The sequence below is a fragment of the Gossypium hirsutum genome, chromosome A05, assembly GCF_007990345.1.
Source record: "Gossypium hirsutum isolate 1008001.06 chromosome A05, Gossypium_hirsutum_v2.1, whole genome shotgun sequence".
Classification (NCBI taxonomy): domain Eukaryota; kingdom Viridiplantae; phylum Streptophyta; class Magnoliopsida; order Malvales; family Malvaceae; genus Gossypium; species Gossypium hirsutum.
In genome coordinates this window covers 109548780-109574092 of record NC_053428.1, presented here as the reverse complement: position 1 = coordinate 109574092, position 25313 = coordinate 109548780, and the positions used below count along the sequence as shown (strand labels likewise).

Here is a 25313-nt window from a genome sequence, read left to right as displayed (position 1 = left end):
ATTTAGAGGAAATGGATGCCAAATTGGGAAGGCCCTTATGTTGTAAAGAAGGCCTTTTCTGGTGGAGCTTTGATCCTATGCGAGATGGATGGCAAAAGTTTACCAAATCCTGTAAACGCAGACTCCATCAAGAAATACTTCACTTGAAAGGAAGGAGAACCAAAGTGAAAACCCGTGAAGGGCGCTTTGCTTCCTAAAAAAAAAAAAAAAAACTTTGGAGAGGCTAAGGTGAAAACCCGTAAAGGGCACTTTGAGACCAAAGAGGGCTTGAGTCGAAAACCCGAAAAGGGCGACTCAAGTATTGGGGCAGGATTGGAACATCAGGATTTGAGCGGATCAAATTTTTGATCGGGGGATATGATAATCTTCCTTTACTTGAACCAATAAGAAAGGATATGCAACGTCTTGGAACATTGACAGAGTATTGCAGATCTCCTGAACACATGTCAAACTTAAAAGGGTCTTCGGAAAGTTTGTACAGAGAAACTCAAGCTGCGATAACTGGGGCACCTAGTTCTTATGTGTATTCTTGAAAATACATTCCCTTATTTTCTTTCTTTCTTCCTTTCCTTTTGTGAAAACGCACATTCTCAATCCACTTCTTTGTTACCTTTCTTTCGCCATCTTTGATGATCAGAACTAGCTTTATTCTTATCCATTGTTATGATCTTTTTGCAAACATGTTGCATAGGAATAATGATTAACGAACTAATGAAACTTTCAGGAAAGAAGTTTTGCACATTACTCTGGAAAATTTCTAAATAATATAGGGACCTGAAACATGACTATTGTTTAGAAACTATCAAGTTTAAAGGGTGAAATATCTAAGAAGGAAGAGTCTAAGCTAAAGACTATCCTTTCAGATTTTGTTGTCTAAAACATTGATTGAACAAAATGACAAGCTGTCGTGTTAATTACAAAGCTTAAATGAACAAGCAAGCAATGATCATCAGGCAATAGGAAGAGGTCACCTCGGAGAAGAGAGCCTTCACTTGCGCATAAGACTTTGGTACGACACCTTGAGAATGGTGTAGGAAACCAGAACGGTTCAGATCCTATATCCCCGAATTGTGATAAAAGATGACAAAGGAAAAGCCACATATTTCTACCCTTAGATTACTGTGAGAGAATGATGGCACAAATTTTGGCGTCCCAGTGGATATAACTTTGAGGTTTACAATGGGGACAGTCTGGCTAAATGTTTCTTCAGAAAATCAGTCAAGCGAGAAGGCGTTGTAGCACATCAGTCACAAAACCTTGATAAACTTTGAGTAGTGATAACCTAAGCGAGATCATTCTCGGAAAATAAAATTCTGCATTCATGCAAACACCATTCACATATGTCTAGTTAGGAGCATTTGTTTCATTTTGATCATGTCATCCTAATCATTAGGCATAATTAGGTTTATTATACAGGTCTTATCTCCCTGAGATTACAGTGGAACAAACCAAAGAATTTCAAATCTTATCTCCCTGAGGTTACAGTGGAGCAGATTGAAGCCAGAGATCTTATCTCCCTAAGATTACAGCGGAGCAGATCAAAGATAGTAATCCCATCTCCTTGAGATTACAAGGGAGCGGATTAAAGGATCTTATCTCTCTGAAGTTACAGTAGAGAAGATCACACTATCCTATCTCCTTGAGGTTACAGTGGAGTAGACCGGAGAATTTCAGATCTTATCTCCCTGAGATTACAGCGGAGCAGATCGAAGACACTATCCTATCTCCCTGAAGTTACAGTGGAGCGGATTAAAATAAAGGATCTTATCTCTCTGAGGTTACAGCAGAGTAGATCGCGTCGAGTCTTATTTCCCTGAAGATGCAATGGAATAGACTGAGAACAACAAGTCATGTCCCCCTAAAGTTGTAGCGGAGCGGACAGTAGATAGCAATTCTTATCATGTCTAATCTTATTCCCCTAAAGTTGTAGTGGAATAGATGGAAGCGAAGTCACAAACCTTGTCTCTCTGAAGTTGCAGTAGAGCAGGTTGAAGTCACGAATCTTATCCCCCTAAAGTTGCAGTGGCCCAAGTTGAAGATATGAGTCCGATCTCCCTGAAGTCGCAGTGGAGTGGGTCAAAATGATGGACCTTACCCCCTGAAGTTACAACAGAATGGATTGAAGTTACAAGACATATCTCTCTGAAGTTGCAGTGGAGTGGATTGAAGCAACACGACACATTGGATTGGAATGAAACTACTTGAAGAAGAGAAGCGTCAAGAGAAGTCAAGAATCGACGAGACTGGGCAAAATTGGTCTTTCTTAGTCTTTGCTCTGTTCTCGTTACACGACAACGAGCAAAGAGGGGCAGCTGTACAAGCCCAATTTTAGCGTGGGGCCCAATTACAAAAAATAAAAAAACCCAAACCAATTAAACTAACCCACCAACCCAACTAGCCTAACCCAGAGCCCAAAAACCCGAACGGCCCAATACCCGAACCCAATGGACAAGCCCACATCAGACTAGGGTTTCAGAGACTGAAACCCTAGTGCACCAACTCCCTGCCACCGCCGCAACCACCACTAACCACTCCCATCAAAGCACCTGTAAAACACGCAAAGAACAGCAACCAAAATGAAAAGAAAAAGCATGTAATGTTGGCTATAAAAGCCATGTTTATTGACTGTAAAAGGGGTTCGGCCCTTGTTTTTCCAGAAAGAAGAGAAATAAAAAGGTTGAACACTAATCTTTGACCGGTTTTCCTTTTTTTCCTCTCTACTGTTGCCATTTTTTACGATTTTATTTCTTTCATTTTTTACACAAAAATATAAAGAAAAGATTAAAAAAGAAGCTTATTACCCTTTTCTTTACGTCGCCGGAGCGCTCAGGAGGCCGAGGAGAATCATCAGAGAGAAAAAGGGAGACTTTTGGTCTCCCCGCCGCCGTACACGGTGGCGCCGGCGCCGGAGGGCGACGGCCGGTGCGGTGGCCCTCGGCCGGACCCTTGGCCGGCGCTCAGAGAGAAAAGGGGAGGGTTGAGAGGTTTTGGGGTTTTTTTTTTGAAAAAAGAAAGAGGAAATGAAATTTTTTGGGAAAATTTTTGAATATATAGGCGTGTGAAACGACGCCGTTTTGGCCCAGCTCCATAACGCCCAAAACGGCGTCGTTTTGCTTTGGATCGGATCGACCCGACCCATTACCAGGAGGATCCGCGTGTTTTCTTTGCGAAGGGGCTAATTGCTCGTTTAGCCCCTCCGTAGTTTTAATTATTTTTAATTTAATCTTTTTTTAATTTTTGCAAATTGGCCCACTATTTTAGTTTGTTTTTCGATTTGGTCCTTCGACCATCTGCGCCCTCCTCCCTGGAACGGCGTCGTTTTGACATTGAGGGTTTAATTACCCTTTCGGTCCCCCTTTTTTACGCGCGCTTGCAATTAGGTCCCTCCGCCCTTTTTTATTTTTAAATTGGCCCAGAAACTTTGTTTTATTTCGATTTAAGTCCCTTTTAATCATGTTTTTTTCTTTTTACTCATTTATTTATTTATTATTATTATATTATTATTATTTATATATATATGTGCTTATATACTATAATATATATGTCTAAAATTATTACGAATCTATATTTATAAACTTTAATATTTATCTAATAATAATATTATATTATATATATTCAATATTTTTTTATATCTATCCTGCTTTTTATTTATTTAATATCTATATTTATATACATATACTACATAATATTTATACCTACGCATATACAATATAATACACGTGCATACGAATATTTTATTTTTATTTTATGAGCATTTCTATTTCCTTATTTATGTATATACATGTATTTTATAATTATATATACTTCCTTTTTGTATTTAACTTTATGTTTTTACCCCGTATAATTTGTTTCTAACATACATACATATATATATCACCATTTTATTCATTATTATAATTATCAGTTCATGTTGATTTATTTATTTATCTACATGTTCGTTATTATTTGCTTAAATGTCTTTATTCTTGTTTGTTTATTTTTTACTTTGTTGACTTTTTATTATTTACCATGCATAAAAATGTAATTTGCTTTCACCATGATTTTGTGTTTTATCTCACTTGATGTAACAATTTTTTAAAATGGCATTTTGTGTTTGGATTCGAGAAAATCGTGCCCTAACTTACTGGGTTTCGATTTTCTCGATGAATCTAAAATACACGAATCTTTTCAAAATCAAGTTTTAAATGATCTCGAAATTTAAAAAAAGGGATCGCATCCTAACTTACTGGTTATGATCTCATTTTTAAATTCAAGACGGCTAAAATTTCTTAAATAAACTTTTTCATTCGCGTATCGAGAATTTGAGATATTGTATTCTAACTTACTGAATATGATTCTTTTTCTCGAATAACGTGAAATATCCTCCTTTTCTTGAAAATTTTTAACATTTTAATAAAAGGATCGTATTTTTAAAATTCTTTTAAATTCTCAATTTTCGACATTAAGACATCAAGTAATCAACTAAGGTACCAATTTTGGGCGTATCGAGGGTGCTAATCCTTCCTCGTGCGTAACCGACTTCCGAACCCGTTTTTCTGAATTTCGTGGACCAAACCTGTTGTTTTAAGAAAATCAAACCGTTTATAAAAAAAAACAACCACTTTTCAAGGTGATCCAATCACACCTCATAAAAAAGGATTGGTGGCGACTCCCGTTTCACTTTTCAAAACCCAAGTCGACCCCGCTTTAATCAAAAAATGGTGTCAACACTATTCATTCATGTTTAAAGGTTGATTTGTAAAGTAAAAAATTTTGGACAAAAATACAAACTCATAAAATGAGTTTAGACAAAAACAAATAAGACCCATTTTCTAAACGGGTCGAGCCTCAGACAGAATTTTTAGACCCGGTCCAGCCTGAATCACATGACTATAGGAAACACTTATTTAATATTCTTAGTGTATTTTATGTAATATATTTTTTAAATTTGTTTTTTATAAAAAAATTATCTTAAAAAAATTTATTATGATCAAACTGAGTCGGATTTAAACAAAATTTTAAATCCATTTTTCAGGTCGAGCCCAAACTTAAAAAATAAACTTCAAAATTTTATATCGACCCGGCCTATTATCAAATATACCGGACACCATCTCTCCTTAAAACCTACTAATATTTTGTATAGCAACTAAGAATCATATATACTATTTTCAATTGCTTCAATAACACCTTATCCAGATTTGGTGTCCAATATTTATACCATACAATTCAAATATTTAAAACATCATACATTTAATCCATGCATATATAATATATGTTGACTATATGTAAGGAAGAAGCTAAATTTTTTCTTATAAAATTGTATATTTTTATAAGAGTTAAAATGTAATTTCATAAATTTAATAACGTATATCTTTATAGTTTTAAAGGATTAAATCAAAATTTTATCGTTTTTTGAAAGTCAAAGTGTAATTTTACTTTTTAATTAGTTTAAACTCGTAATTCTTAAAAGGGATAATATTGAAATTTTACATTTATGGTAGCTCCTATACTAAGAGTCAGATTGCATTTTATCCATTTTTTTAAAAAATAAGCAAATTAGTCCTTGTATGTTTGATTAATGAACAAATTAGTCTTATCTGTTAAAAATTTCATTCATTTCTACTGTTAAAATCAACGTGGTTGATAGAATAAATAGACACACAATGTGTACCTCATTCTCACGTACAAGTATCAGCTTTTAATATTAAAAATAAATAAAATTTTTAACAAAAAATTAACTTGCTCTTTGATCTAATGTATAATGACTAATTTATCTATTTTTCAGAAACTAGTCTATCTTATTAACATATAAGTGGATTAATTAGCATCAATCCATAAATAACCATTTGTCGTAAAGATTGATAGATAGTATCAAATAGAGACAGAAAAGACGAAGAAAATTGGTTTCTTTTTATTATTATCATTGATGGATTATTAGCGTGAGAATAATCTCATTATAAGTTTTAATCATATCTGTTCTTTTTAATATAATGCTTAGAATTGGTTATAGTCCCTTCCTAACCCATAAATAAGAGGATAATACACTTCAACACAGTCAAATCAATATTCTTCTGCATTTGCAACAATTCTCATTTCAATCGAGCTAAGACTCAATCGGCATTATTATTATTATTATTTATTTTCTGAACAATCTCATTATAGGTTTTGATCATATCTATTTTTTTTAACACAATGCCTAGAACTACCCATAGCCCCTCTTCAACATATCAATGCACTCAAACCCACGTCCTCTTACATTGACAATAATGTCCACACCAACCGAGCTAAGACTCAATCCGCATCATTATTTATTATTACTAAACGTGGAAGTTTTGTAGTTTATCAAAATGATTAAATTATGTATTAAAGAGGAAGAAATTTTATGAAAAAAGGAAATGGAAATTGATTAGAGATTAAGGTGTCCCTACCATGTTAGGGAGCACATGCAAGCTCCGGGGCTCACAGTCCCTTGTATTCATGCATCATTTTCATATGAATTTCGATGCTATCCGATACTGATATAAGATTAAATATTATATAATATAAGATATTGACCACATGATTTTGATTTATAATTCTACATAATAATACTTCACATCAGTAACAAAGATCATCATATTTTTTGATACAATTTCTGCTATGGAATATTGGGAAGGTGACATCACCTTCTTTTTTAACTTTTTAATCATCCAAACGAAAATAATCTAACTTAATTAAGCTTTACTTTGACAAAATCTCTTCCTCTTTTTTCTTAATTAAAAAATGTTCAACAATTATGCTTGTCCAACCTCACTATAAAATATGAAAAATTTTATGTCTGAAGAGTTATAAATGAATCGAGTTTGAATGAATAGACTTTTATTTATATATTTTAAAGTTTACCCGTGTTTTTTTATTTAAAAGTATGTGTATTTATAGTCATTTATTTAATATTTATCAACATGTTAGTCGAATAATGTTCTTGAATAATAAATAAATATATATAATAGTAAAATATAAATATAAATAATTATATTATAAATAAAAAATACAAATCAAAATAATTTTATTGATATATACTAAATGAGCTGAACAAGCTTTATTCGTGTTCGGTTTATTTAATAAACGAGCCTCAAAAGCTTATTCATGATTATTTATTAGTTTAATGAATAAAAACCAACAGTTTTATTTTTGCAGGAGCTACCGCACAGCATTAAGGCCCGTATAGCTCAGTGGTAGAGCGTCAGTCTTGTAAACTGAAGGTCTGTAGTTCGATCCTGCATGGGGGCAGTGTAAGGCTTTTAATTTTTGCCTAATTGAAGTGTGAAAGGAGACTTAGGGATACATATTTTAGTTGGAAGTATGAAGATTTTTTCATTAAATGCACATATCTTGATGTGGCATTACCTGCCTCAACAACTTTGCTAGCTGCACATTTTTATTTTCTAAACAAACCCTTTCTTTCAACTGAAGAAAAGGTGGAAAATTATTCATATTGATTCTATTTTCATGGGGGACAACATTGACCAAACCCTGAAATGAGATCCACAAAGAAAGACAAGTGGATTTTATCCAAATCTTGTGTGTTAGGAGCCAGTTAGAGTGCCCTTCACAAGGGATTGTTTCATTGTCCCCACTTGCAATGACACTAACTTCATCCTCCCTACAAAATCTTCATTTCATTGGGATGGGACCATTAAAGGCCTTGCTCAAAGCCAAGTGAAATAGACACTTTTCTGGTCGGTCTCTAAAAATGAAAATCACTCATTTCAACCACAAAATGAACCCACTTGGCAGCTTGCAAGTTCCTACATGTAACAGTTCTAGCTTAAAAAGATTGAACTCCTTGGCATGTGCATTTAAGTGGAAGCTCTGGTTGTAGGGCTGCTGTGACCCTTATAAGGTAGCAAGGTAGTTAAGTTTGGTGTCCCAACCCTGATTTTGTGTACTATTGAAAAAATATGTTCCAATTGGTTAAAAAGGTCACCTTTCTAGCAGAATTGACACATGATAAACCTTGTTAATGTAAAGGGATAGCTAAGGGTTTTTTTCTCATATGCAACTTTGGATGTATTTATTTTTATTGCCAAACCTCAGCATTGATAACCTTTAATAATACCACAAACATTACAACAGGCTGCAAATCATCATTTTGTTGTACTTATCATAACTTTGAAAACTTCCTATATGATTATAACTCCTCACAAGGGAGAATTAACCACCGATTCGCAGAATTGTCTGTATTAAATTATATTACGTATAGAAATTTCGTATATAAATATATAGTATTCTTTTACCACCACTAGCCCTTGAAATGCTTTGCCACTTGAAGATGTCCTCCTTTTTTCTTCTGACAAAGGTTAAATACCATGAGGGGTAAATTGGGATTTGAAAGTTATAGAAACTTCTTTTCTTAAAAATTGTTAAAGTAAAAAAATACCAAGAGGAGAGTACATTAAGAATTTAAAAATTTTCTACAAACTATTTTATATTGAAAGATTATTGGAGATCATAGCTAAATACTTGAATTTATAGTGGTTTGACCTCAATTACCTACCTCCCTTATATTGATATATATGAACCAACGATTTCCCAAATTGTACCTTTCAAAGAGGATGTATTACATTTACAATCCCTAACTTGGAAACTCTTTCTCTAGTCTTGTGATTCAACTAAAACTCTCTAGATTTTCAAGGCTAATCTAAAATTACTCTAATTTTTATGGTTCAACTAAAAACCCTCCCAATACGTTGAAGTCCGAAACATGTTATAAATAAGCAATGGGGAAGATAGGAGGTCATACATGAAAAGGAATAACCATTAGTTGGTCAATAATATAGGCTACCTAGCTCTCAAAAATCCTTGCTTCTAGTATCTGGTAAGAGTCTAAAGAATGATGTTCATAGCAATGAGCTTAATTATTTCAATCCAATCCAAGGACAGTCCAAGATAGAAAATGTTAACCAACCCATAAATAAATAAATAAAAATACCAAATGTAGTATCTTACTGCCATCAAGTTGGGTCAACATTCTGGTTATTTGCAACTTGGAAAAGTTTAATCATATTAATGCAAACAGAATACAACAATTATAGCTACTAAGGCTATACTGGTATTTTACATGATTTTTAGAACATTTATAGCACTCTTATTTTGAACTTTACAACCAACTTATGGTCACGCTTTGTCACAACAGATTGCCTAACTTTGTTGCAGACGTGCATCATCACATACCTGTATCTGATATATGTGTTAGCTTTGATATCTCAAGATTTTAGAATAATAATATTTAATATAAATTTTACCAGTAAATCATTTAGAGATTAAATATTATTAATACTAGAGGTCTAAGTCTCGATACATTGCGAGTCAATAGGCACGAAACAATCCAGTAAGGCAAAGTATTTATATATACATTGTAAGTTTTGACACCCAGCCTCAAGCAATTGAAACCTATGGTATAAGTATCAATACCTGACAATTTAAACAAGCACTAACATCTACTTTCCAACCAAGTATTGATACCCTTATGTGAGCTGCAGATACATTTTTGCCCAAAATTAATGCTTGCAGCAACTCTAATTCATCCCCAACGAAAATTTCACTTCTTCATATAAATACAAATCAAGAACACGTTAAGATACAAGATAGAGATATCCAAGCATCAAACACAAGAGAATCGATCATACTTCTTCATTTCATTCATTTTCTTGTACATATTCTTTTGAGAGTTTATTGTAACATCTTTTGTTACTCTCTTTTCTTTGTATTTAAAGCTCAAACTTGCAAAGGTACACCTATTGTAACACCCCCTACCCGTATTCCGAGCCTAGAATAGGGTACGAGGCATTACTGAACTTAATATGATTAATTATGTAAAAATCAGCCATAAAATTTCTTCTAAATTAAAAACTTTCATACATATGTTTAACGTCCCTTATATGGGCCTACAGGGCCCAAAACATACATTCAGGGTGGTTCGGGATCAAACCGTAAACATATGAAACTTTTGCAACACTTAGAAAATTTTCACACTTTGGAGAGTCACACGCTCGTGTTTTCAACCCGTGTAACTCTCTGTTTATAACTTCATCACCCTTGTCAGTCGTATACTTCCTATAAATAACAAGAAACGTGTATGGGCTCAATTCTCATTAAATTTCTCATATATATACACAATTTCACGTTATGTAATCATACAACATATATCAGCCATATCTCTCTAATCTAAATATATTTTCATAACAACTTATCTTGATTTCATAGTATTTCATATTTAAGCTTAAATAACCAAAGTATTTGAAATATCATCTTTATGCAAATAGTAGACATGAGGTATATAATTCCATAATTATGAATAAACACATTTATCAAACATTTTCCATATTCATATATCAATGTCTCATGTCTCCATATATCAATAACCGTCATTTTCATGAATTTCGAGTTCAATTTCATAATTATTTTCCTCGTGTTCAATTTATTCCATGTCGGAACTTTATTCATTAAAACATTTGAATTATCAATACATATGGACATTACATTCAAGATGAACAATTATATAATCACAAATGAATTCATTTATCAACCAAGTTCTATACTCATATCTTATCAACTCGTACTTCCTTGTATCACATAATTCCATGTAACACTTACCAAACTTTGTCAAATTAGTGAACGTCTTACGGAATTGAGTACTTCGTTTTCTTGATGCCATAGTTCAACTATGGTCTTACACATCTTCACATAATGATGCCATAGCCCAGCTATGGTCTTACACATATTCATATATCGATGCCATAGCTCAGCTATGGTCTTACACGTAATCACATATCACATATCGATGCCATAACCCAGCTATGGGCTTACACGAATCACATATCTCACTGATGCCATATCCCAAATATGGTCTTATACAGTAGCATATATCACACTGATGCCATATCCCAGATATGGTCTTATACGGAAATCACTTGTCACTTGTAGCCGAACCTACCACTATTTACTGATCAGGTAGCAGAAGCTACCACTTTTCACTTGTCATTTGTCCTTGATCAGATAAGTGTAGCCGAAGCTATCACTTATCACTTGTTGCCATGGTCCAACCATGGAATTTTCCTTCAATTCATCTTGTCACTGAACTGAAATGCTCAACTTGATCATTTATTCAATTTTCATGCTTTTACATTATTCACGATTTTATCATCAATACATATGAGATAACACATCATGAAAATTCATAAAATTAACAAATAATCACTAAAATTTAGCCATATAAACTCACAAGTTCAATTTTTATATTATAACAATAATCATAATTTTATAATAAATATTCCAAATAAAACATTATATCATTTCTAATCCAACACTTATCAATTATAATCGGGCATGTGATCAATTTATACACGAGTCATTCATATATTTTTCCTCCTCCTTCTCTCCATTCACATCCTTGGTATAAATAACACACTTGTAAGTAACCTTATCCATAATTTTCACTAATTACTAATGTGAATATTCAGACTATCCACTCGTGTCGTAGTCACTAAATTATTTATATCTGGAGCTACGGAACTCAAAATTAAGATCCGATAATTTTCCCTGAAACTATACTCACATATCTTCTTACCATAAAAATTTTGTAATTTTTGGTTGGTCCAATTAATACAGTTTATTCATTGAAGTCTCCCGTGTTCTGCTGTCTGACAGTTCCGACCCTTCTTCACTAAAAATTAATTATCTCCTCGTACAGGATTCGAATGATGTTCCTATTTGTTTCTCTTGAAAATAGACTCATTCAGGATTCTAAAAATATAAATTTAAGCCCATAATTATTTTCATTTAATTTTTTATGATTTTACAAAGTTAGAACAGGGGAATCTGAAATTGTTCTGACCTTGTCTCACAAAATTTATCATATCTCATGATTTACAATTCCATTGCTTACATAATTTCTTCTATAAGAAACTAGACTCAATAAGCTTTAATTTCATTTTTTATTCATCCTATAATTCCATTTCTAAAATTTTTGGTGAATTTTCAAAGTTAGACTACTGCTGCTGTCCAAAACAGTTTTAGTGCAAAATGTTGATTTCTATTTTGCCCCAAATTTCACAATTCATACAATTCAGTCCTTGCTCAATTAACCCCTCAATTAAGATAATTTTCTCAATTAATACTTTTCCTAGACATTATAAGTTATTTCATAACTATTGAAATTCAGAATTTCTACATAAAACTCTAACTTCAAACTCTTTTACAATTACATCCCAAACATTCACTTTCTATTCAATTCTTTCAATAAAATCAGCATATAAACAATTTAAAGCTCTAATTCCATGCCAAATAATCATATACTTCCAGAAAATATTCATAGAAGCTTTCAATTTCTTTCATAGAATCAAAAACTAATGAATTTAACAAGTGGACCTAGTTGAACAGTCACAAAAACATAAAAAATTCAAGAAATAATCAAGAATTGAACTTACTTGAAGTAAAAATATGAAAAACCAGCTTAAGGGAACTCTTCAATGGTGTTTTTTCTGATGAGAATGCAGAAAAATAAAGAGAAATCTAGATAATTCCACTTTAGTCCTAGCTTTATTAAGTAAATTTTGCAATTTCCCAATTTTTCCCTTAATTCTCCTTATTTTCTTGCTGATTTCATGCCATTTCCGTCCAGCCCAAAGAGACCTTGGGTCTATTTCCCTTTTAAACCCTCTTTCTTTTATCATTTAAGCTATTTAATCATTTCCCAAAATTTTGCATTTAATACAATCTAGTCCTTTTTGTTCAATTAACTATCAGAACTTTAAAATTTCTTGACGAAACTTTAATACTGACTTATTAACACTCCATAATTATTTATAAAAATATTTATGGCTCGATTTAAAATTTTTGAGGTCTCGATACCTCGTTTTTTATTCTAATTATTTTAATATTTATTTTTAGTACACTATTCACTACTTCAAAATTTTTCCTAACTTCACATTTAAATTATACTCACTAAATTAATAATATTTCCTACTCATTTGTCAAATTTAGTGATCTCGAATCACTGTTCCGACACCACTGAAAATTAGGCTGTTACACCTATTATAGGTAATCATTTGTTTGTCCATTGCCTCTTTGTAATAAAAGAATGTACTTAAGGTTTTTGGGTGGAAAATTTTAAGGGGGTTAGAGGTTTTTAGTTGAGTCTTATAAAAGCTAAAGGGTTCTAGCTTAGCCACAAAAATTGAGGGTAACCGATAAAGTTATAAAAGCCCTCCCATTGCGACGAAGCTCCCTATCCTGCTGATTGTTTGCATGTCTATTATTAAGAGTTGGTTCTGGAACTATTATTGTAGGACTTTGTGTATTTTCCAAAAGTTCCTCGAGTACTTCTTTACTTTGAGATTTAAAGTTGTTCATATAGTTTTCCTCAAGGAAGGTAGAATGAGTCGAAATTATAACTGTTTACTTTTCGGCTTATAAAACAAACCATCCTTCGTTCCTTTAGGACATCTCACAAACATGCACAACTCTATCTGTGAATCCAACTTCCCCTCATCTTTATCCAATACGTGAGTTGGGCATCCCTAAATCCTTAAATGCTTTAGACTTGGTTTCCTATCGTGCCACAATTTGTATGGAGTTTTATATGCGACCTTAGTTGGTACATGCAAATAGACAAATTGTTTAATTAATTACTATGTCTTAGTAATTGACTTTTTCATAAAGAAAGATGTAATGATAACCATAAGATAAAATATGATCATATTGGGAGAATGAATTTTATCCCAAAAAGGTAAATGATATCCTATGAGGGTAACACATATATGTCAAGTTCATGACTAAATAATATTATAATTAATAGACAAATAGCCATACTTTAATAAATTATTTGAGCTCTAATTATATATGTCTAATCCGTCCCTCTGCTAGCTCGGTATATCATTGATGGTTCGCATTTGAATTGATGATGTGAACGTATAAAAACGACAAATAAGAGAAATAGATCACATGGATTATTATCCGCAATGAATGCGTTCTATCTCCAAGAACAAGATATGATTTAGAGATTAAATTAGTTTCTTCGAATTATTATTTAATTAAATGGTAATTAAATAATTAAAGTTCAAAGTGGAAATTAAATTAATTAGTCATCACAGTCTCACAAAAAACAAGTTAATTAAATTTATTTACTTATAAATTCTAATACGATAAAGTCCTCATGACTTTAACGATATTAGAATTGAGTTGAAAAGACCATTTAATTAAGTTAAGTAATTAGTTAGTTGAATAAATAATATTTTGCGTATAGAAAATTTTTTATTGGATTGGATAAATTAGTTTAAAAACAATGTGACACATATAATTTTACTCGATATACGAAATAGGCCCAATAAGCCCGATATAAGGCAAGACGCGGCAACCCTAGAGTTCCCAAAGGGTGTTGTCGCCACCCATTTCATGTACTCCTAGTAGGAGTATATTTTTCCTATTAAAATATTATTTTTCAAATAAGCCTTATTTGGTTGATACTCTTATTAATTTTTCTAGAAATAGAGATTATGAACTAGATCAAATTACACCTTCACTACAAGAAAATAGACTTTTAGCGGCGCTTTTTTTAGCCTTTAGCGGCGCTTTTTAAAACGCCGCTAAAGCGCCGCTAAAAGTCACGGACTTTAGCGGCATTTGTGGGAAAAGTGCCGCTAAAAGGCACGGCTTTTAGCAGCGTTTGTGGGTAAAGCGCCGCTAAAAGTCACGAACTTTAGCGGCGTTTGTGGGAAAAGCGCCGCTAAATATCACGGCTTTTAGCGGCACTTTTTTCACAAACGCCGCTAATTTTGGCAGATTTGCAATATTTTTTTCACCAATATCCAGCCCTTCCTGCATTAAAATCCAACCAAATACAACAAATATAGTATAAAATGCAGCCAAAAACAGCAAATTTAGCATAAAAAAATACAACAAAAAACATTAATTCTAAATGATACTTTAAATTTAACTAAAGATATATGATATAATTAATAAATAAAGTATAATTTAAAATATTCTTACAATAATGTTAAACGTGACAAAACTTAAAAACATTCTTACAATAAGAAAACTAATGTCTAAGATGGCGGCTTTTGCGATTGCTGAAACATATGCATCATCTGCTGAAGCTGTAGCTGGAGGTCATCGTACTTTTTGCTCTGCTCTGCTACCATTGCTCGTGCCTCTACCTCTCCTTCTACAGCTGCTGCCTCCCTCTCTTTTGCCTCTGCTCTAAGTTGTTGCTGAAGTTCTTCATATTTTCATTGAACCTCGACAATTTGCTCAACCGTGTTCGCTTGCATCTGAGCTATCTGATCTCTTAACCTCTGAACTTCAGCTTGAGCTTGACTTCCAGAAGGCATGTATTGCTGGGAGCCAGATCCAAAATATTGGGTCGGGGTACCAGATCCTTGAAATCGAACCCGACCGTACCTTTTAGGACCCAAAACTTCAGTGATAATTCTGTTATCAATGTTCTCAAGATTAAAAGAACTATCACTCGAAGCAATCGCTTCATATTTCGCCTTCTTCTCATTTAGTTTCTCCTAAAAAATCAATTAAAGAGTTAGAAACGAAATATATAATAAAAAGGAATGCAACATAACTTAACATTATTTAAAACTACTAATGATGAATTGAATTAAACAATTATAATTAAAGATTATAAATATTTAGAATAAATCAAATATTATTAAGTAAATATACCATAATTTCTCCAGCTTCGGATGTCATAGGAGATCCATCTTTCTTCCTATGTGTAATCTCAAAAAGCTGAAGGCGTCCAACTTTTTGTCCGGATTTGGCTTCCTACAATATAGTAGTAAAAATATTATTTAATAATAGAAAGTTATTAATATTTGAAAGAATTAATAAATTCATAATACCTCGGCCTCAGCTACAGAAGCAAACTTCTTGACCCTGCCGTGTGTGTGAATTTTTGTTTTTGCCTGCTGCTTGTTCCAACTCGCTCACGGTCCTACATAATAAAATTATTATTACGTATATAGTAAATACATATATAAGAGTTTGGAAATACGCAATACCTCTCCTTTCTTTGAATTCCAAAATCTAACCGCATCTTCCCATTGATACCTCAGCATTCCCGGCGGGACATTTCTCAATTTTTCCTCGAGGCTTATGTCTTTCTTAAAATATTGTTTCTTTAAAGTGCTTTTATTGTCTCTCCATCTTTTACCTAATGCCTTCTTGATATAATCATCGGAGACTTCTAAAGCAAATCTCTCCTAAAAAAACATAAGTTTAGAATGTAAATATAAATGAAACTTAAACCAAAGTATTATAAATTACATTCACATTTTGTTACCTTAATATTAGCGAGAGCCTGATTTTTGTTGCTATCAGGCATGTGATGCCATAATTCGTAGTTGATGGGCAACATATTTGCATTTCGTGCTAAAATGCCCAAATAGCTTGCTAAAAGTCGAGCTTCAGATCCAACAGGCTGACCAGGAGTATTTCTACTTACTTTAACACGCTCGACAGGATCTAAGTCGTATAAATCTCTAAGCAGCGTACGTCCTCGAACTCTGCGCGTCCCACCACTTTCAGCTGAAAAATAATATACTATTATTATATTAAAATTGAATAATAATTCAATAATAAAAGTCAACACATGTAAAATAAACATAACATTACTTTGAAATTCTTCAGGCTCATCAAGTGTCTCCGACACATTCGAAGATCCAACAACTGTCTGCTGTTCACTATTTCCTTCTTCCGAATTTGGAGTATTCTGGACAATACTTACATCTCGTAATCTTCTTCTACGCATTTTTCCTGCAATACACATAAAATAGTTAAAGTTTTAGTAACAAATTACAACAATAGTAGTACATATAAAATAGTTAAATTATATAACATGACAAAGATTAAAATTATAATATTACATATAATTAAAAAATTGTAAAATCTTACTACATCATTATTCGTAAATATCTTCATCCACATCATGTCGAACCCATTAATGTTGTGTATTAGTACTAGGGATATTTTCATCTAAGTTTTGTTCTGGAAAAGGTAATGTTTCTGATCTTTCGACGATGTCATCTCTACTTCCATTACCCATGTCAAACAAGTCTCTAGGGGTGTTCCGGAGTACAACATACCAACCCTCATCAGTTGGATCTTTCGAATAAAAAACTTGTTTCACTTGAGAGGAAAATACATGTGGCTCGTCCATCAATTGTTGTCCAGTGTGAATCAAGCGAGAGAAATTCAACATTGTAAAACCAAATTGATCTTCTTTAATTCCTCGAGCAATATTAACATTAGCCCAATCATACCGAAATAAGACAACTTTCCATCTGCCATAGTAATCCAACTCAATAATGTCAGTAAGAAGTCCGTAATACTCCACATTACCCTCAACCGGATTACTGTCCCTAGTACTAGCATAACTTGTAATTGAAGAATTAACAACAACTCCACAATTTTGAGTTCTCTTCTTTCTCTCACGATACTTTGTATGAAATCTGTATCCATTGATGAGGAAGGCACTATATCTTTTTATTATTCTGTTCGGACCTTGGGAAAGCCATTTAACTTCGTCATTGACGTCCTTTCCACTCCAAACCTATTGAATCGAAAGTAAATTGAATAATTAACTAAATTTCGGGATTATATGTAACTTATTAACTTTAGTTACATACCGTTTGACTTAACCATTCATGAAAAGATTCTGTGAATAACTTATTAATCTCTCAATGTTGCAATCTTCGAGAGCGTGCACGAGATTTCAAAATTTGTTTGTACTCACTATGTTAAAAACAAGTGTAATTGGTTAGAAGATAAACAAATCAAAACGACGAATATGTGAGGAAATTTTAGAACTTACTTGCGTAACGGTTCAACTAAATCGTGGTGAAAAAGTACATATCGATGTGCTTGTATCCACGATATATCATCTAATTCTGCAATTTCAACTTTGCCGATTGGTTCTCCATAACTTTGGAATAAATAAGTTTCGGCCAAGTTATGATCATTGAGCCCAGCATTTCTATTCGGTCTATTCAATCGTGTTTCAACATCTTCTAAATATGTAGAACAGAATGTCATGCACTCCTCTGCCAAGTAGCCTTCAGCAATTGATCCTTCTAGATAATGCTTATTGCGACAATAAGATTTCAATTTGCTTAGGAACCTAAACACGATATACAATATTTATCAAAAGTTGTAACTAAATGTATAGACGCGAATAAATAAATACTTGACAAATAAACTAGCACCTTTCTATTGGATACATCCATCGATAAAAGACCGGTCCACCAAGTATTGCTTCGTGAGGGAGATGGATTACCAAGTGCACCATAATAGTGAAGAAGGAAGGTGGAAAGATCTTCTCCAAATTGCATAAAGTCAAAGCAGCTCGATCCTGTACTTTCTTAAGTTCTTCAACATCTAAAACTTGGCCACAAATAGCTTTCATTATATTAGATAGTTCAATTATACAGGACGTTACATTTTTTGACATACAGCACCGTAAAGCAACTGGGGGTAAATCTTGCATCAAGATGTGGTAATCATGTGATTTTAATGAATATAATCTTCCATCTTTAAGACTCACACATCGAGATATATTTGACGCATACGCATCTAGGACCTTTATATCCTTCAACACCATACAAAACACCTCTTTCTCTTCCTTTGACATTGAAAAAATAGAAGGTGGCAACCGATATTTCCCATTAGGAATTACTTGAGGATGAAGATCACGCCGAATTCTCATGTCAACTAAATCAAGTCGACTCTGAAGATTGTCTTTTGATTTTCCATCGACATTCAAAATTGTCCCAATTATGTTCTCGCAGACATTCTTCTCAATATGCATGACATCAATATTGTGGCGTAAAATATTATGCTTCCAATAAGGCAACTCAAAAAAAATACTTCTTTTTTTCCACATGTCTGCCTCATTAGGATCATCCTCTTCGTCAGATTCATCATCGGATTCATCCCTCGATCTTCTCTTTGATTGCGTGTTAGATGGTTGATTCATTTTCCCATAACAGAAGTTGATATCTTTTAACATAAACAAGATTTCAGATCCAAAGGTCTGTTGAGGAGCTCCTCTGTACTCTTCAGTACCGTCAAATAGAGTCCTAAAATCTAAATTTATAATTTTCATCTAACCACCGACGATGGCCCATGTAAGAGAACTTCTTCCCATTGTACAACCACTTCAAACAAGTTTGCGCAGCACAACAAGGACAAGCATAACGTCCTTTAGTACTCCAACCCGATAAATTAACATAAGCCGGGAAATCATTAATTGTCCACAATAAAGCTGCACGTAAATAAAAGTTCTCTTTTCTTAATACATCATATGTCTCAACACCCGACCATAATTATTTTAACTCTTTAATAAGTGGCTGCAAATAGATGTCAATATCATTTTCGGGACCTTTCTCTCCAGGAATAATCATTGATAAAATAAACGAAGATTGCTTCATGCAAATCCATGGAGGCAAATTGTAGGGAACAAGCACCACAGGCCAAGTACTGTACGAAGTACTCATGATTTTAAATGGATTAAAGTCGTCAGCTGCTAGCCCAAGCCTCACATTTCGAGGATCGCTTGCAAAGCTTGAAAATTTCATGTCAAATGATTTCTAAGCTAAAGAATCCGCAGGATGTCTTAATAATCCATCATCGATCTGTTGATCATTATGCCACCTCATAAATTCAGTCGTCTTTGACGACATGAAAAGCCTTTGAAGTCTTGGTATTAGGGGAAAGTATCGCAAAACCTTGACTGGCTTCTTTCTTAACTGTGCCCCACCTTCATCCGCATTCACATCTTTTGTATTCCCATTCATCCAACGAGACTTGCCGCAAACATTACAACACTATTGTTCTTCTGATCACCCAAGTACAACATGCAGTCATTTGGGCAACTATGAATTTTATCGTACCCAAAGCCGAAATCTTTTATTAGTCTCTTCATATCTTGACAAGATTGGGGGATTTTTGCAAAAGGAAACACCTCTCTCAGAAACTCTAGCAGCATTGTAAAAGAATTTCCAGTCCACCCTCCCAAACATTTTAAGTGAAATAAACGAATGCAGAAGGACAATTTTGAATATTTTGATCCCTCGTAAAGTTCTTCGTTCATTTTATTAAGTAAATTGTAGAACTTTGCCGCTTCTTCATTTGGCTCCTCCTAAGGTGCACTTGTTCCCGTTTCGCCAAAAACATTTCCACTCATATTACAATCATCGGATGCAATAAAGTCAGGTGGAAACGATTGCTCACCATGACTGTGCATATTAAATGCATCCCGCAACATACCTTCCATGTCATCTTGTCTAACATACTGATGGTAATCAGTATCAGGATAAGTCGGATTAATCATTGAAGAAGTTCCACTAGATGTACACTCTCCATGAAAAATCCATTTTTTATACCCCCGAATAAAGCCATCAACAATTAGATGTTCGTAGACAACTTCACGAGTATGCCAATTAATGTTGCCACACTTCTTACACGGGCAAAGAATCATATTCTGTTGGCTTGCATTTTGAAATGCAAAATTCAAAAAAGTTTGTACTCCATTTCGATAGGCGTTGCTTACCCTTGACAATTTCATCCAACTCCTATCCATTTCGTAGTTCTTGAATTCTAAAGTTGACAATAAATTACACAGGTAAGTTATTTATTATGTAAGTCTTGATATGATATATTTTTATGTTTTATGTAAGTTATGTAGATTATGTAAGTTATGAAATTTGAACTTTAAACTATATGCTTTTAAGGAAATTATTAGATTACACTACATGTATTAGTTAAGTTGTGTAAGTTGTTATGTACGTTATGTGAGTTATGTAAATTATGTAAGTTATGTGAGTTATGTAAGTTGTTATGTAAATTATGTAAGTTATATGAGTTATGTAAGTTATGTAATTTATTTAAGTAATGATCAATATTAATACTATTTTGATAAAAATTAGGTATAACTTTTAAAGACATTTAAAATTATAAAATATTAAAATCAAACATTATTAATATAAAAAATAGTAATTTGAATATAGTAATTTTTTAAGATTCATCGTACGTGGCGTTGTTACACCTAGGGAGGATCCATTATATCTTACAGCTCGATATAAGGCAACCCGTCAGGTTTCCAGCCTATATACTTTGAATCTTTAAAATATTTAAAACAAGGTTGGAGAGAAGGTAAGCTATTGTTGTAATTTTAATGGACAAGCAAGCTACATGGTAATAAATATTCAATAGTAAATGAGCTCGATAGAACTTTTTTTTAAGTCTTTTTGAATTTTTTAAGATTCATCATACGTGGCGTTGTTACACCTAGGGAGGATCCATTATATCTTACAGCTCGATATAAGGCAACTCGTCAGGTTTCCAGCCTATATACTTTGAATCTTTAAAATATTTAAAATAAGGTTGGAGAGAAGGTCAGCTATTGTTGTAATTTTAATGGACAAGCAAGCTACATGGTAATAAATATTCAATAGTAAATGAGCTCGGTAGAACTTTTTTCAAGTCTTTTTGAATTTTTTAAGATTCATCATACGTGGCGTTGTTACACCTAGGGAGGATCCATTATATCTTACAGCTCGATATAAGGCAACCCGTCAGGTTTCCAGCCTATATACTTTGAATCTTTAAAATATTTAAAATAAGGTTGGAGAGAAGGTCAGCTATTGTTGTAATTTTAATGGACAAGCAAGCTACATGGTAATAAATATTCAATAGTAAATGAGCTCGGTAGAACTTTTTTCAAGTCTTTTTGAATTTTTTAAGATTCATCATACGTGGCGTTGTTACACCTAGGGAGGACCCATTATATCTTACAGCTCGATATAAAGCAACCCGTCAGGTTTCCAGCCTATATACTTTGAATCTTTAAAATATTTAAAATAAGGTTGGAGAGAAGGTCAGCTATTGTTTTAATTGCTTATAACTGCAGTTACTATAATAAAGTAATATTTTATAGACTAAGGCTCCACAATGATCACCATCAATTATATAATTATTCAATGCTCCGCAAATTATAACACAAAACAAACAACAATATAAATCATACCAAGTATGGAGAGAGACCTACCTTAGCAGATATTTCCAAATTTGTCCTCCATATAAATTAATTAGAGCTATAATTTATCTTCCAAAAAAAAAAATACCAGCTGCTATCATGAACATTTAAATACTTGTGCACATAACGAGATGAATTATTCAATTACATAATTAAAACATTACTAACTTATACAATGCTCAAACTTAACACATTATATAATTATTCAATTATATTACATACACACAATTATATTAATTCAATATGACAAAAAATGTATGTATTTATTTCTTTTAAACATGTACAATTGAAATAAATCAAAGTTTTATACATACATATGAACCGCAATTTAAGTTTCATTTATATAATAACACCAAATGAAAATTTATGTATCAAATTATAAGTTTGATCAATATTTATGTATAAATTTAATATTTATTCCTATAAATATTAAAATATTCACTTATTCATATAATTAACACGTTTTCAAAAAGATTTTATTGAGGTGAGCTGAAACGGGATTAGCACAGATCAGAAAAAAGAAGAGACCAAGAATTTACTTAATGAAACTTACTTTGCCAAATTTGATCAGCTGAGGTACAATCTTGAGCACAGTGGATGACGGGATAGCAAATCCTACACCAGCTGATGTACCTGAAATGCAAATAACAAAATCAGAATGCATCTATTTTACTTGGACTAAGGTGTGACAGTATGGATATATGTCTGACACAGGTATGTTAAATTTGTTCTAAGTTTTTCCATAGATTTGGACGATCATCATCCCCAAAGCACTGTCTGGATACATGTTAAACACAAGTGTCGCACACTGGTACTTCATGAAAAATGAAATGTTAGAGCAAACATAAGAAGGCATTACATAGGAAGCTGTTAGCTATCATAACTATTATTATTCTTTGGCCAAGGAAACATCTAACTCTGAAATATCTTCTCATCAATATAGAAAAATCTTTTGTTTAAGATTACGGTAAAAAGAGAAAAATAACCTGTCTGTGTGAATATAGCCGCATTAATTCCAATCAAATTCCCTTTCGAATCTAACAGAGTACCTCCACTACAACAAAGAAAGAAAGCCAAGTAGCAGCAATAAAAAACTTGTTCAAAGACATTAACTTTAAAGTTTCAAGACAGATACAGAAGATTAGACAAATCATTTGGAGAACCTGTTTCCTGGATTGATGGCTGCATCTGTTTCAATTCCACCCCCGATCAAAAAATTGAAACATGAACATAGTTAAAATACATACAATTCAAACCTCAAATATGAGCTAAAAAGAAAAAGCATACAAGTCCAACATAATCAGATGTCATTGTTGAAATTATCAAACCAAAAAGCAAGGAAATGTAGGAACCACACAAAAGAAGAGCTAATTTGTGAATACAGAGCTTACAACATATTAAGAAAATTTTGCAACCAAAATGTAATATTAGCCAGACATGACACATTTCATAAACATAATTTTCGAAGTCCACAAATCCTAATTATCCATACAAGCAACATGACCTCCATGCATCACTGTTTATTTGATTTTCGTTCAGATGCAAGTAGATAAACTTACTGCTAGCAGTTATAAAACTAAGATGAACACTAATATTTTAGTTACATAGTTCAGAACCCTAAATCACATTTCGAAATTTCAAAAACCCAAATAGCCCCAAAACCCCAAAAAGAGAGAGAAGCACAACAATCTAAGATTACCAATGTCAGCATGCTAAAGTCTAGGGTTCAAAAGAACAAGTAAATGAGAGTTCCTTGATTTGATGGACTCGCCAAAGGTAGCCTTCAATCGGGTTTGATTTCAAAATGAAATCCCTTAATCTTTCTGCTTGCTGCAAAAATAAAACAGAAGTGAAATCGAAATGGAAATGAAATCGAAAATAAACTGCTTACTTGCTGCAATGAAATCGAAATTATAATAACCATATTTAACCTAGTGACAACAGATTGAAACAAACACGAAATTATAATAACCTGTCGATCGAAAAGAGAGAGGGAGACGGCAAATGGGTTTGATTTGGGGAAATTTTTGGGTTTAGGGGAAACTTTGATTTGGGAGAAAATGAAGGTTTCGGGTTTGCAATGGGGTGAAATGGCTGAAACAAAAACGGCGGCGTTTTGTTAAACGTAATGACGTCAGTAAATTGCAAAGGAAACGACGTAGTTTTAATTAAACTTTTAGTGGCGTTTTTACAAAAGCGCCGCTAAAAATAGAGAATTAGTGGCGTTTTTACAAAAGCGCTTCTTTTAAAAACGCCACTAATTCCTTATTTTTAGCAGCGCTTTTTTTTAAAAACGCCGCTAATTCTCTATTTTTAGCGGAGCTTTTTTTAAAACGCCGCTAATTCCCTTGGAGACATTGAATGACGTCGTTTATGCTAAAATTTTGATTTATTTAATATATAATTTAAATAATATAAATTAAAAAACAATCAACTATATACCTTAAAAACTTTAAAATTATTTTAAATAATAGTATTTTAATTTTTTCCTTTTAAATAAATAATTTTTTAAAATTTAACTATTATTTAAAAGAATTAGATAAATTTTGAAATATTGAAAATTATTTAAAATTTGAAATCTTGAAATTTATTCTAAATTTGAAATCTTTAAATTTTTAAATTATTTAATATATAAATTAAAAAAAACCAATCATATATCCAAAAAAAACTTTAAATTTATTTTAAACAATAAAATTTCAAAATTTTCACACTAATTAATTACCTTAAACCCCTAACCCCTATCCCTTTAATCTTATAACCCCTAAACCCTAAACACCTATCCATTTAAGCTCTAAACTCATAACTCATACCCCTAACCCCATAACCCCTATCCCATACCCTTTAAACCCTAAACCATAAATACCTAAACCATGAAACCCTAAACCCTAATCCACTAACCCCTAAACCTTAAATCCCAACCCTTAAACCATAGACCAAAATCTCTAAACCTTAAAACATTAACTCGTAAACCATAAACCCCTTTCCCATGTCCCCTTAACCATTAATTAAACCCCTAACCCTTATCCCTTTAACCATTAAACCCATAACCCTTAATCCTTAAACCCATAATCCATAACCCTTAACCTTTACCCAATAATCCCTAAACTTTAAACCCCAACCCCTAAACCCATAATCCCTAAACTTTAATATATATTTTGACAAACAATCAGTCATATACCCAAAAAGCTTTAAAATTATTTTAAATAAAAGGATTTTAATTTTTTTCATTTTTAACACATTTTTTTATTTTCAA

General features: G+C 32.7%; 2 long non-coding RNA genes and 1 other non-coding gene across 3 annotated transcripts; 1 reads left to right on the top strand and 2 right to left on the bottom strand.

Moving 5' to 3' along the window:
- The first annotated feature begins 7176 nt into the window (after nucleotides 1-7176).
- Nucleotides 7177-7248, top strand: TRNAT-UGU (transfer RNA threonine (anticodon UGU)). The gene has a single exon. It is a non-coding gene; the product is annotated as a tRNA-Thr (tRNA).
- A 7872-nt stretch (nucleotides 7249-15120) lies between these two features.
- LOC107963475 (uncharacterized) lies at nucleotides 15121-16231 on the bottom strand. The gene is made up of 3 exons (XR_001701931.2): nucleotides 16029-16231; nucleotides 15870-15961; nucleotides 15121-15792 (listed from the first exon to the last, which is right to left on the bottom strand). It is a non-coding gene; the product is annotated as an uncharacterized lncRNA (long non-coding RNA).
- Nucleotides 16232-16641: 410 nt separating this feature from the next.
- On the bottom strand, nucleotides 16642-24161 carry LOC107962217 (uncharacterized). Its single transcript, XR_001701540.2, has 6 exons — nucleotides 24033-24161; nucleotides 23760-23890; nucleotides 23224-23248; nucleotides 23047-23114; nucleotides 22614-22693; nucleotides 16642-16782 (listed from the first exon to the last, which is right to left on the bottom strand). It is a non-coding gene; the product is annotated as an uncharacterized lncRNA (long non-coding RNA).
- Nucleotides 24162-25313: the final 1152 nt, after the last annotated feature.